Raw genomic sequence first — 14,726 nt, 5'->3', positions numbered from 1 at the left:
TGGTTGAGTCAAACAGTTTTCTCCAAGAAACTCCTGCATCAAGGTTCTGGGGTTATGATGACTGACCTCTGACAATCACAACCTTTTTCCTCTGTGTCAGATATGACTTCAACCATTGAAGGGTTTTGCCTTGACCCCCACTGACCTCTGTTTTGCCAGGCCTTCTGAGTGCCACACTTAGTTCAATGCTGCTTTGATGATAAGGGCAGCTACCCTCAACTCTTTTCCAGAATTCAGCTCTTGTGTTCGCATCTGGCTTAAGGCTGTAATGCTGAGTGCTTCAAGCAGAATTTGAACTGAACATTAGTTTATATTGAATGAGATGGATTGTTTGAATAGGCAAAACCGTTTATGTTTGAAATGTTGGTGTATTACACTCAAAACTGAATACAGTCGGTTTGTTTAAATGAACTTAAATATGTTCATTGTAATTGTTAATTTTCAAGCACATTTTTGAAAGTAATGTTGCAATAAACTTTTTTTTGAGGTGTTTGATGAGTCTTTGAAGACAAACAAAAGGTACATTCTTTATTCATATAACACATATGGAATATTCAGTAGTAGTTTACAGACAGCATTTGTCACTGTCAGATCCATAGCTTTCAAAGTGATTACACTTGGATTATTTTTGTACTTTGTAAAAAAATAGCACGTAGCAATTCACTTGTGAATCAGAAAAATAAACCGTAGTGCAAGACCGGCCAGTAGAATTCTCATGCACCGTGGTGTTCGTGACTTCTGTATAACTCATGACTCAGGAGAACTCATGGTTTATTTTATCATAATCCTCTTACTAGTCATTCTGTCGTTCCTCACCTCTTGAAATTTTCATCTTGAAGAAAGCATGCAATCAGTCTGATTTCGAGCTTTTGTGAGAACTTAAAGCAGAATTAGTGAAAAAATGTCATTGATATTATCGACATCTTTTTCATGTTGTAACTGGTAGAGTAACTAATTACCAGTTTGTGTTCTGACCTGTAGACTTCCTTTAGCAAAACGGTAACTACACCCAAACATCTGTCAACAACTGCTGACTGAATCAACCAAATGAAGTCTGCTTTTACAAAAAGTAAAGCTAAATAAGAAAATCATCTAATAGAGTATTCAATGATGATGACTTGTAAATGTTCACTTTTGAAAAGTTAAGTTATGCACATAGACAACAGAAACAGACCATTCACTTTCCCACAAAAGCAAAATACTATGGCTGCTGGAAATTTGAAATAAAAACAGAAAATGTTGGAAATACTTGGCAGCTCTGGCAGCATCTGTGGAGAGAAAAATTGAGTTAACGTTTCAGATCAATGACCTTTCATCAGAACCTTTCACTTTCTCAATCTGCTTGAGACACTTTTCTTATCCAAGCTAATCAGGACTCATTCATTATCAGTTTATTAGAAAACAAGACTTATCCTGTAACAAAGCAAAGCATGAACACACAGATTGAAATATGAACGTTCCCTTTTAAAATACCCCACATACAAACTCACACACACAAAAACAAATAAAGAAATTCTCTCTGCAGAGCTTGCCACAAAAAAAAGACAAAAAAAAAATACAATGGTCAAACACTTGCTAATTCTTGAAGAAAAAGAGAATATATGAAAGGATGTCACCCCTTTTGGTCTGGTGTGTGGGTTTATAGTGATGGGTCACTGGGATATTTTCTGAAGCAGTTCGTTCTGGAGATGTCAAGAATTAATCTGGTAGGCTTTCCAGGAGAAATGTGGCACCAGGGATTTCCATTATCACACTGAATATGCAGGTGTTTTCAGTGACAGGACGAAAGAGGAGCTGATACACTGGACCTCTCAGGGTCTCTTCGAGAGGTGCAGGAAAGATGAACTGAGGGTTTATTCCTTGGCAGATTGATCTTCAACTGCTTTTCAAACACTGTCAACACTCCAACTGAACCAAAACAACATCTCAGAAGCAAAACCCCAAATAGCCAGTTGGAACATCCTGACCACTATAAATCTTAACATGTCACTTTTCTGTAAACATCTGCCCCAGGACACCAAGGTTTCTGTTGTTTATTTATCGTGTGACATTCGATAAAGGTTCTTTTCAAACATAACATTTCAGTGTCCTTTCAGTAAACTGTCAACAACAAAACGAAGGCCAGCATCTGTGAAATCGTCAGCCTTTCAAAACTGAATCCATTTCCACCATTTAAATATGAGCCCTCATAAAATTTAACGCTAAACATAGAAGCACCTTCGTAACAGTGGCTGTAATAATGCAATAAGTTATGATGATGGAATATTTGTTTTTTTCTTTTAGTATTTGCCTTTCTTGTCAGTAGCTTTCTTTAAAATAAATTTGAAAAATGAAGTCAACTTCCAAAAGCGTTATTGTCTGTCTAGTGACAAAAACTTAAATAAAATGACAGTGTTCTTGTTACAGAATTGTCCTAGTTTTCAGAAAGAGCATTAAACTGATAGAAAGAGCAAGAGAGACAGGGGGAGTCAGAGAAACTGAGAGAGAGTGACGGGGATCATTGGAAGTGTGGTAGAAGAAGAGAGGGACAATGACAGAGAGGAGAAAGAAAGACTGGGGTCAGAGAAAGGAAGGTGAGAAACAATGGGGGGGAATTTTGGAGGCAGGAGAGGATATAATTGGGTAGGATGGTGGCTGGGGGGATCCTGTCACAATCCCGCCTCTGCCGAAATTAAGTCCTGGGTAGGATGGCCTGGGAACAGCCTTCCTGCCCTCCACCAATTGAGACCCTAAGTGGGCAATTAATGCCCAATTAAGGGCCTCATCCCACCACCACTGCAATTAGCCCAGTGGGGTTGAGTGGGGTGGGGGGGGGTGGTGGACAGGCCTGTCACTGCATAGGAAGCACGGCAAGAAAAAACATGCGGGTTGCTTGCTGGCTGTGGGTTGGGGGTGGGTGAGGGGGTTCCCTCGATAAAAAGGCACTTAGTGCCTCAACAATGGACCTGGCATTGGGAAGGGGGGGGGGCGGGGAGACCCGCTGAGAGCCACCGCCCTGCCCTCGCTACTGATACCTCTACAACACCTTCCCCATGATCCTCACACGTGAGACCCAGCCAGCCCTGAATTACCTGTGACTGAGGTCCAGTGCTGCTCCTAGGGCTCAGGTGAGTGCTGCACGAGCAGCAGCCACCACCTCCACGGTGACGCTGCTCAGTTCAAGAGCTGCCAGCCTCTGATTGGCTGGCAGCTCTCAGAGGGTGGGCCTTCCGGCACCAGGGTCCTTGAGCCCATGGAAAGCCTGCCGCTGTCCAGTCAAGTGCCCAATTGGCACTTGATTCGGCGGGCCTCCCATAAAAGGAACAGCGTGGGGTTCTCAGTGGTGCTTTTGCCAGAAGTCGAGACCTCCATCATCCGGATAAAATCCCAGCCAATCTTTCATTTAATATTAGCTCAATTAAAAAAAAATTAATCTCACTGGTGTTTGTTGACAAGTAGAAAAGAACAATGCTAATCACTTACCCTTGTGAGCTAAAGGTTCTAATTTCTAACCCAATGATAGAGTAGAAGAGAGAGAGAGAGACATACAGGTCCCTTTTTACTCTACTTTGATTTTTTAAAAGACAAGTTGAATTTTGAAAGCAAATTGTAGGAAAAAAAGGAAGTGAGGCAGGGGTGAAGAGGATGAGGGAAACAGGCTAAGGTTGAAGGGGCCTCTGGCCTCATCATTTGCCTTTGGGGGAAAGGGGTGATGCAGGAGTGGATTGGGTAGTTCAAAAGAAAAGAGGTAGTGATGGAGCAATGGGGTAGTAGGAAGGAGAAAAGATCATAGGAAGATGAATAGGTAGGGAATGCCATGGGATCAAGTTGGGTTGGGGGAAGCATGAATGATTGGGAAGGGATGGGATGTGAGGTGCTGAGGGCCACATATTTCCCACAATTGCATCCCCAATGCAACTGGTGGCTCCTTATGCTGCTAGCCTCCATCCAAAAAGAGGAAAATAAGAAAAAGAGAAAGATGCAAAAAAAGTGAGTTAAAGAAAAGATGAATTTCAACACGTACAATGGAAACTGTCTATGTAAATTCAATATTTGTATTTACACTTACCTGCCAGTCGGACAATTTCCATTATAAATTTAAAATAGAAATTTAAAATGGAAAAAATTGAATGGAAACATATGCAAACATAACATTTTTAATATGTTACTAATTTGCCATGGCATTGCATAGGGAGAATAAATACATGAACATAGGACATAGGAACAGGAACAGGCCATTTAGCCCCTCAAGCCTGCTCTGCCAATCAGTGAAATCAAGGCTGATCTGTGACCTAACTGCCTATATCTGCCCTTGCCCCATATCCCTTAATACCCCTGGTCAACAGAAATCTTTCAATCTCAGAGTTAAAATTAACAATTGAACCAGCATCAACTGCTATTTGTCATGACCAAGTGTAGTCTTCAGATGAAGTGGCATCAGGGTGTATAGAAACTTGGACCAGGGAGTACTGATGTAATTTAGTTCCCATTCTTTCTATCCTTAATTTTATATAATGATCTTTTTTCTTTACTAGTTAAATAGCAAATGATTTGTCAATTTGGGAAGCAGAGAAGTGGAGTTGGTTTAAGACCTCAATTTTCTGGTAGACCGCTTGGCATTTGCAGATGTAAAACTAAATGATCCACTGCTAAGTATAGACTATGTATCTTGAAACATCCATCATTTATGTCCTATTGCAAAATTTGAAAAATGGATTGCTTAGACACAGTTGGAAATGAGGAAGGCTAACTACAGTGTATTTTATGACACAGCAGTGGAGCCTTAGCAGAATGGATGAAGCCTGATAGTTTCAACAGTTTGGTATGCAAACAGTGTATAACTGATCCAAGTCAAGGACTCAAATATACTAAAATAAAAGCAAAATAGTGCAGATGCTGGTAATCTGAAACAAAAATAGAAATTGCTGGAAACAATCAAAAGGTTAGGCAGCATCTTTGGAGAGAGAAAGAGAGCTAATGTTTCAGGTTGATAACCTTTCATCAGAACCGGAAGAAGTAAGAGAGTTAATAGTTCATAAGCAAGTACTGAGGCAGGGAAAAGGTAGGGGAATGGGAAAAATGGAAAATGTCACTAACAGGGTGGAGGGCATAAATGACCATAGAACCAACAACTCAGAAGGAGGCCATTTGGCCCATCATGCTAGAGCTGGTTCTTTGAAAGAGCGATCCAATTAGTCCTGCTCCACTGCTTTTACCCTGCAAATTTTTACCCTCAAGTATTTATCCAATTCCCTTTTCAAAGTTATCACTGAATCTGCTTTCACTACCCTTTCAGGCAGTGCATTTCAGATCATAACAGCGTGCAGTGTGAAAAAAAAAGTCTAATTTCCCCTCTCTTTTGCCAGAAAAAAGCAAACAGAGCACTGTGTTTCATTTCTGGAGGAATAAGATTGAAAAGAAGTTATGCTAAACTTGTATAAAACCTTGGTTAGACCATAAGTGGAGTATCGTGCATCACAGCTTATAAGTTGACCTAGTGTATAAGATGACCCCATTTTTCCAGCCCCAAAGACTGTATACTTGGCGTATAAGTTGACTCCTCTTTATAGCCACGACATGCTATACTCACATTAGTAGTCAGCCTCAATTTTAGTTGGGCAAGTCTGTTGAATCATTCTTTAAACATTGAATATTTCAAGGAATTCTTCCTTTTTAACAGTGATTGAATACTATGTGAGATACCACTGACTTTGAACAATACAAAGGATGATTACATTTTTAATAAAAAACCTTTATAGTCCGACAGACTATGCTCAGTTGGAGCTCTTGCCTCTGAGCCAGAATGTCATTGGTTCTTTTCCTATTCCAGAGATTCAAACGCATAATCTGGGCTAACACTCCAGTGCAGTACTGAGGGAGTGCCGCACTGTCGGAGGGTCAGTACTGAGGGAATGCCGCATTGTCAGAGGGTCAGTACTAAGGGAGTGCTGCTCTTTTGAAAATGCCATCCTTTGGATGAGACTTTAAACCGAGGTCCTGTCTGCCCTTTCAGGTGGTTGTAAAAGATCCCATGGTACTATTTCAAACAAGGGCAGGGAGTTCTCGCTCATGCCCTGGTCAATATTTATCTCTCAACCAACATCACTAAAAGAGATTATCTGGACATTATCGCATTGCTGTTTGTGAGAGCTTGCAGGGCCCGGTTTGGCTATTGCGTTTCCTACATCACACTAGTGATGTAGGATTTATTGTGGTGATTTAATTTAGGTAGAAATCGCAGCCACTGCCAACGGCAGAAGCATTGCCAGATGAACCTGGATCCAATGTAGGTAAAAGTTCAATGACCTCATATACTCTGGCAAGGTGAGTGCAAATCCCAACCCTCAGGACAGGCCTCTGGGTATTCATCCTCCAGCAGACACACCAGCTGAGGAGTCTCAGGGCACATGCTGCTCCTTAACATGGGAGGAGTGTGTGCCCAGGGCACTTACTGACCCCTCAGAATGGCTCAGAACCATAGTGCTGCTGAGGACCTGCCAGCATTGAAATGAGCAGTTTCTGATGAATAGGGGAAGATGCCATTGGTCACAGAGGACAGCAGTGCCTTATCACACTCTGTTTTGTCCTTGCAGGAGAAACAGGAACATCATGCCTGGGAGAGGGCCCAGAGTGGAGGAGGAGTACCATACTTTCACATCGTAAAGGCAATGGAGGATCGGGTGATGGAGGCAACCAGGATGATAGATCAGGAGGAAGTCATCCCTGGCAAAATGGGCACTCATGGTGGAGATAGTGATTATAGAGGCAATGTGTTCATTAATGGGGTGTGTTGCACTCCACCCCATCCGACAGCATGCCAAATACTGAGCTGCATTGGAAAGTATCAGCACTGCAGAGGCTTCTGCTCTCCAAGACAAGTTCTCATGATCTCTTCTAGTGTCTCCCACAGGTGCAGATGTCCAACCCACAGGACCTTCTCCCTCTCCATCACTAGGCCACGATAGCCACTAAAGAATTGAAGAAGCAACATTACACCATACATGCTCAGCGTCCACTAGTGCAAATGCTCTCATCTTCGTGGGTCTTTGAGTACCTTTAGGTAGGGTGGCACAGGATGATGATCATGGCGCTAGTGCAAAGAAGGAGGTGCCAGAGGTAGCGGCAGCTGTGGGCAGTTCCCCTCAGAGGAGTGAGTACAGACACAGCTCTGCTCAACTTGGCACAAATGCAGGGCCTTAGGAGTCACTGGAAAAGATGCTCTACCTAGACCAGCAGCAGCAGATGTGTTCCCACATGTTGGAGTTCCCTGAGGCAGTGTGGAGTCGAGGGCTGAGAACAGAGAAGTCCATTCAGCTCATGTGCGCCACCATGACTTAGAGCTATGAGTGCAGGAGTTCCTGCATTGAGAAAGTAGCCAATCTCATGGAGAGCCATATGTGGCAGCTCTTGGAGTACATGCAAGAACTGCGTACTGACATATACAGGTGCAGAGATGTTTGGAGAAGATGCCAGTCATGCCACAGATAGTACTCCCCTCCAGTCATCCAGTGTGCCTGCCCAGGGCTGAAGATGTCACCAAGGAGGATGACAGTGGCACCCCTCATGGGAATGCCTTCATCATCCCCAAGGTCCACACCTCTCTGGAGGGCCATGTTATGGAGAGCGCAGCAGGCCACCACAATGAGTGAGACCCTTGCAGGAAGGTATTGTAGGGCACCACCCGACCGGTCCAGGTACTGTAAACATATCTTCATAGTTGTTCTGGTGAGCAGGTGGCATTGGTTGTATTGCCTCTGTGCTTCTGTCTCGGGCTCTTGTAGAGGGGTGAGTAGCCATTTCTTCAAAGGGTATCACTTGTTCCCAAGGATCCATCCATAGACTTTGGGGTTGGAGTAAAGAGCTGCGGCAGCCTAGACTAGTGGAGGATAAAGGAGTCATAGTAGCTGCCAGGAAAGTGAGTGCACTCATAGTGGAAGCTCTTGTTGTGGTCACAAACCAGATGAACATAAGAACATAAGAAAAAGGAGCAGGAGTAGACCAAATGGCCCATCACGCCTGCTTTGCCATTCAATACGATCATGGCTGATCTTTGGCTTCAACTCCACTTTCCCGCCCTGCTCCCCATATCCCTTGATTCCCTAAGAGACCAAAAATCTGTCTATTCCAGCCTTAAATATATTCAAAGACGGAGCATCCACACTCTCTGGGATAGAGAATTCCAAAGATTCACAACTGTTTGAGGGAAGAAATTTCTCTTCAACTCAGTCCAAAATGATCGGCCCCTTATCCTGAGACTGTGCTCCTGTGTTCTAGATTCCTCAGCCAGGGGGAAACAACCTCTCAGTATCAACCCTGTCAAACCCTCTCAGAATCTTGTATGTTTCTATGAGATCACCTCCCATTCTTCTAAACTCCAGAGAATCTAGACCCAATTTATTCAGCCTCTCATCAAAGGACAACCCTCTCATCTCATCTGTCTTCTCAACTCATCAACAATCTAGTGAACCATCACTGTACTGCCTCCAATGCAAGTATATCCTTCCTTATATATGGAGATCAAAACTGCACACATCAAAACTCCAGGTGTGGTCTCACCAAAGCTCTGTACAATTGCAGCAAGACCTCTTTATTCTTGTACTCAAATCCCTTGCAATAAATGCCAACATGCAATTTGCCTTTCTAATTGCTTGCTGTATTTGCATGCTCACTTGAAAATTAAGGAAGTGAAAGCCCTTTCTGTTGATGAACTTTACTGGGTGTTCAGTTGGTAGCTTGATGGCCACATGGGTGCAATTGATGATGCCCTTCCCCCGGGGGGAATCCAGCAATGGTAGCGAAACCCAATGCCCTCTGTGACTGCGAGGTCTCATTTGTTGTGAACTGAATGTATTATCCAGCTCTGGCAAAGAAGGCATCAGTGACCAGCGAGATGCAGTGGTGTACAGCTGTTTGCGAGATTCCACCAAGGTCTGCAGCTGATCCTTGGGAAGAGCCAGAAGCAAAGAGGTTCAAGGCCACAGTGACTTTGACAGCTACTAACAGGGCATGGTGACCAGTGCTGTGAGGTGCAAGGTCTTCAGTGATCCAGGCATTGATGTCTGTGAACATCTGCCTGGAGAGTTGCAGTCTCCTGCTGCACTGGTTCTCAGTCATGTCAAGATAGTTCTGTCTTCATCAGTAGATCTTATGCTGAGGGTATGTCCTTATCCTTCCTGCCCCCCATTCCTCCCCCCTGCCCCTCTGATACCCGGGGCTCTACTCTTCCTGCAGGTAGGAGTGTTTCGCCTCATCACCACTCAGCCCACAATCTGAGAGTCATGCCCCCATTGCCAGCTGGAGCCTTTCTTGTGGTTATTGATGCCCAATTGTCCTTGGCAGTCTTGCCCCCTGCTCTTATGCCCCTGCGATGCCAGGAAGGTCATGACCCTCTACACTGCCTGAGCTCTTCCTGCCCAATCTCTCCACCACCTGCCCTGCACAAAGGGCACCTGTTTGCCAATGGCCGAGTTCCCCTCTGTGCCGTTCACGCTTCTATGGGGCTAAGGTAATTCCCTAGGGTGGCCATGACTACCCGCCTCCCTTCTCCTGACCTGCCCCAGACACTGCATGCAGCCCATGCATCCCCATGACAATCTAAACAACCCCCATTAACAAGCTCTTAATGAGCTCCTTAAACACCTTATTTGGTCTTAATTGGAGATCAGGGTGCGATCGTGATCCTGCCCTCCCCCTGCCCTGGTGAACATAGCCAATGGCAGGAACGACCTTGGGAAAGCAGTACAGCGGCCAGCTCCGGTATTTTTGGGCCCCATTTGCCTCTCATAAATTTATCCCCTTGTCTTTGCTTTTTCATTTTGTAACAGTAGGTGCCAGATACAATAAATACTTTGATTTTTTAATGCTTTTAGAAGTTGATTTTACACTGAGTTTCAGCATTAACCACCTCCAGACCAGGAACCCAATAGAGGCATACTTTTCTGACTCATGTTCTTGGTGGGAAAAGCTGCCTGTTGACAGTGTGAGGTCAGAGAATTACCCCTTAGACTAACACTGTCCTGTCATCTGTAAGATCTGGGCTTGAATCCAATCCAGACTGGTGGGATAAAATTGCCTCCCTATCAATTATAAGATTCCTCTGTGAAAAAATTTAGGACCTTGTCTTTAATGGACACAAAAACAAAGCTTTGTCTCATTGTCCATTGTCATAAATTGGGAATCTCATTCAATAAGCCCATAAATGTGACCAGTGTGTGAAATGGAGATATTTCACCAGTGCTGAAGAGGGCGCCATTCTAAAGTTGGAGATGTAGACAGAGCTTTACTTGGGAATTTTAACACAAGAAAGTGAGAAAGGGATTGGTTCCTCAGCACTGAAATTCTGTATCTCAAAAACTCAGGAAAAACCTATATTTGAAAAGCTGAATAATTTGTGTCTGTCTTCATAGTAGTATATGCAAATTACATACCAGAAATAGAAGGTAAACAAGGGGCTAATAAGAGTGAGGAACTTAAGGTAATTAATATTAGCAGAGAAAAAGTATTGGAGAAACTTAAGGGACTAGAAGCTGACAATTCCTCAGAACCCAATGGCCTACATCCTCGGGACTAAAAGGGATAACTGCAGAGATAATGGATGCACTAGTTATGATTTTCCAAAATTCCCTAGCTTCTAGGATGGTCCCAGCAGATTGGAAGTTAGCAAATGTAACACTGCTATTCAAATGTAACACTCCTAACTGCCAGTTAGCCTGACATCAGTCATCGGGAAAATGCTAGAATCTATTATTAAGGAAGTCTTAACAGTGCACTTGGAAAACCATAGCACGGTCAGACAAAGTCAACATGGTTTTATGATGGGGAAATTGTGTTTGACAAACTTATTAGAGTTTTTTGAGAATGTAACTAGTGGGGTAGATAAAGAGTAACCAGTAGATATAGTATACTTGGATTTCCAAAAGGCATTAGCTAATGTGCCAGACAAAAATATGCAAGATAAGGGCTCATGGAGTTGGGAGTAATATATTCGCACGGGAGGAAGATTGGTTAACGGATAGGAAAGAGATGGTAGGGATAAATGGGGCATTTTCAAGTTGGCAGGCTGTAACTTATGGAGTGCCACAAGGATCAGTGCTGAGGCCTCAGCTATTTACAATCTATGTTAATGACATAGCGAAAGAGACTGAAAGCAATGTATCTAAGTTTGCTGATGATACAAAGTTAGGTGAGAATGTAAACTGTGTGAAGGACACAGAAGCTGAAAAGAGATATAGACAGGTTAAGTGAGTGGGTAACAAGGTGCAGATGAAATATAATAGAGTCATAGAGTTATACAGCACAGAAACAGGCCCTTCGGCCTATCGTGTCCATGCCGGCTATCAAGCACCTATCTATTTCAATCCCATTTTCCAGCACTTGGCCCGTAGCTTTATATGCTATGATGTTTCAAGTGATCATCTACATACTTCTTAAATGTTGTAAAGGTTCCTGCCTCTACCACCCGGGGAAGTGTGACGTTATTCACTTTGGTAGTAAGACTAGAAAAACAATATTTTTTAAAAGGTGTGAGAATTTTAAATGCTGATGTTCAGAGAGACTTGGGTGTATTTGTACAAGGAACACAGAAAGTTAGAATGCAGGTACAGCAAGCAACTAGGAAGGTAAATAGCATGTTGGCCTTTATTGCAAGGAAATTGGAGTTCAGGAATAAGGAAGTCTTGCTACAATTATACAGGGCTTTGGTGAGACCACACCTGGAGTACTGTGTGCAGTTTTGATCTCCATGTCTAAGGAAGGATATTCTTGCATTAACTCTCTTGTCTCTGAGTCAGAAAGTTGTGGGTTTAAGTCCCACTCCAGAGGCATTTCATCAAAGATTAAATAGTTCGTTCCTGAGATGAGAGGGTTGGCCTATGATGAGAGGCTGAGTAAGTTGGGTCTATACTCTCTGGTGTTTAGAAGAATGAGAGGTGATCTCATTGAAACATACAAGAGACAAGGGGTTTCACAGAGTAGAGACTGAGAGGTTGTTCCTCCTGGCTGGGAAATCTAAAGCATGAGGGGACAGTCTCAGAATAAAGGGTTAATCATTTAGGATGGAGATGAGGAGAAATTTCTTCACTCAGACAATCATGAATCTTTGGAATTCTACTTTGGAACTCTACTCCAGAGGATGCTCCATCGATAAATATATTCAAGGCTGAGATAAATAGGTTTTTGGTCCCTTCGGGAATCAAGGGATATGGGAAGCAGGTGGGAAAGTGGAGTTGAGGTAGAATATCAGCTATGATCATGTTGCATGGCGGAGCAGGTTCGAGGGGTCTACTCCTTCTCCTATTTCTTATGTTCTGAATCCAGATTTATTTAGTAACTGAATTTAAATTCTTCACCTACACTGTGTTACGAGTGCTTCCATGTTTTTTGTTAAATTATGAGGATTTGTGTTTTAAAACTGAAAAAAATTCCATAGATGCTGGAACTTTGATTTTTTTTTATAAAAGAGGTCATCAGAAGGACTTTTGGACTGAACTTGTAAACAATAATTACTGGAAGGCACCTGTTTTCAGATAAATACCCAGCAGGGGGGCTCTTTGACTTGTGGAAAGACATTTAAAAAGAAGTGACAGGTCAAGATTTATAGGGGTCAGGAGGCTTGACTTTTGAGATGTTTTTGGTTTTGCTTTTGGACAGTGAGTTGGAGAAAACCTACCTCGGGAGCGAACCCTACCTCAGCTTGTTCCAGCTCTTTGAAAAGCCTATCAGTTTTCCATCTCTTTGAGAAGCTCTGAGAAGCAATGTTAAGAAACAGATTGAAACTGTTGGTACATTTTTCCTGGACAGCCTGCCCAAACTGATCTTCAACATCGCCTGACAATAACTGTTCTAGGAAGATCCCAATGACAGCTGTCTACGGTATTTGGGATGCCAAACCAAAACAAAGGACCGTGGACAGCTTTCCACATCTCTTTTTTCTTCAAGAATTAGCAAGTATCTGGCCAAAGTATTCTTTTTGTTTGTTTTTTTTTTGTAATAGAGCTCTAAAGAGTAAATCTCTATTTTTTTTGGTTAGCCTGTGTGTGTGTGTGTGTGTGTGTGTGTTTGTTTGTGTGTGTGTGTGAGGGGCCTAAGGTAAAAAGGGAACTTTTATATTTCGATCTGTGTGTTACTGCTTTGTTTCATTACTAGTTATGTCTTGTTTTATAATAAATTGATAATTTTGTTGTTTAGTAAAGAAACCTGGTTGGTGTATTTTATTCTGAAATAAAAATAGAGTCTATGACCGAATCGGTAACTGGGGAAAAATTTAAATACATATTGTGACCTGTGGAGAAGTGGAACTAGAAAAACAGTGGACTCCTCCTTCCTCGGTCGCAACACCTGGTGGGATTTGAATTCACGGCCGGAATTTTACATTGGGCAGGAGGTCCCGCCCACTGGCCGAAAAGTCAATGGCGATCCTGCCTCCGCCGCTCCTGGGGAGCCAGACCGGAATTTTTCGCTCCCCAGGCCCTTAATTGGTTCTGGGCGGGACTTCCACCTCCTCGCCGCAGTAAGTCCCACCTAATGGAGCTGCCAGCCAATCAGCGGGCTGGTAGCTCTTAGTCCCAGCAGCGGCACCGGGAACAGTGGCCACTGCCGGGACTACACCCAGCCATTGGAGGAAACAGGAAGGACGGCCCCAGAACATAGATAAATTTTTTAGGGCCTTGACGGGGACAATCAGCCGGGCCCCAGCGAGGCAATTGGGGTCGGTTGGGGGGGGGAGGGGTGTTGTGTGTTGGGGCTACGGGAGTGGCCCACCGTGGGGAGTTCCTGATCAGGAGGCCACTCCCCAGCCCACAAGCAGGCCGCCTGGTTTTACCAGGTGGGGATCTTGGGGGTTTTGCTGTCCAGGCACCGAAGGTAAAATACCCGTGGTGGCCAGAGGAGCCCCTTAAGTGCTAGTTAATTGGACATTTAGGGCCTTGATTGGCCTGGGGCGGGTTGGCCATTTATTGCCGCCCCACATAAAATTGCAGTGGGGGGGCGGGAGGGTTTGGCAACAGCCCCCCCGCCTCCCACTCAATTTTACGCCCCCACCCCCGCCACCAGCCCACTTATTTGGGGGCTGTAAAATTCCGGCCCATGTCGCTGGATCAGTAGTCCAGGCCTCTGGATCACTAGTCCAGTAACATAACTATTATGCTACCATCCCCCATGTGCGCAGTAACAATCTTAGGAACAAAATGAAGAAATGAGATAGCAGTTTTAAAATGATGGTCTGCCAGTTGCTGAGTTCCTCTGGCATAGCCATTAGGACATAACAATACAAGAGTTGTCAAGGAAGAGGAAAGGTCATTCAGCCCATTGAGGATTTTCTTTCGTTTCCAATGCCGCTTTTAGCCTCGATGGTGCTGGGCTAGGAGGAAGTGTTAAATTGGCCCGTACTACTGGCCCCGTTTGACTTCCACTGACTTATATTGGAAATAAATGAGGTGTGTAGAGTGGATAAGAGCAGCACCTGGCTCGTCTGACATTCTCTGAGCTGGAAACCGACTTACATTTACTATCCAGACTTGCAGGTGGTCATTTAGGTTGGATCTGAGAGAGCAGCTGGCCTGTGTAACTGTGTTCTACAGAAGGGACTTCATAAGATGGTTAGAAACAAGGGAGAACATTAAAAAAAAGTAATGACAACTATGTTTAATAAAAAGTAGCCAGCTAAGCCCATACTGATAGAACTAGGATAAATTAGCCCCGATATAAAATAGTTTTCTTTATTATATTCGCTTAACAGTTCTAATGAAGTT

The sequence above is a fragment of the Heterodontus francisci genome, chromosome 6, assembly GCF_036365525.1.
Source record: "Heterodontus francisci isolate sHetFra1 chromosome 6, sHetFra1.hap1, whole genome shotgun sequence".
Taxonomy (NCBI): Eukaryota; Metazoa; Chordata; class Chondrichthyes; order Heterodontiformes; family Heterodontidae; genus Heterodontus; species Heterodontus francisci.
This window is presented reverse-complemented; position numbering follows the sequence as displayed.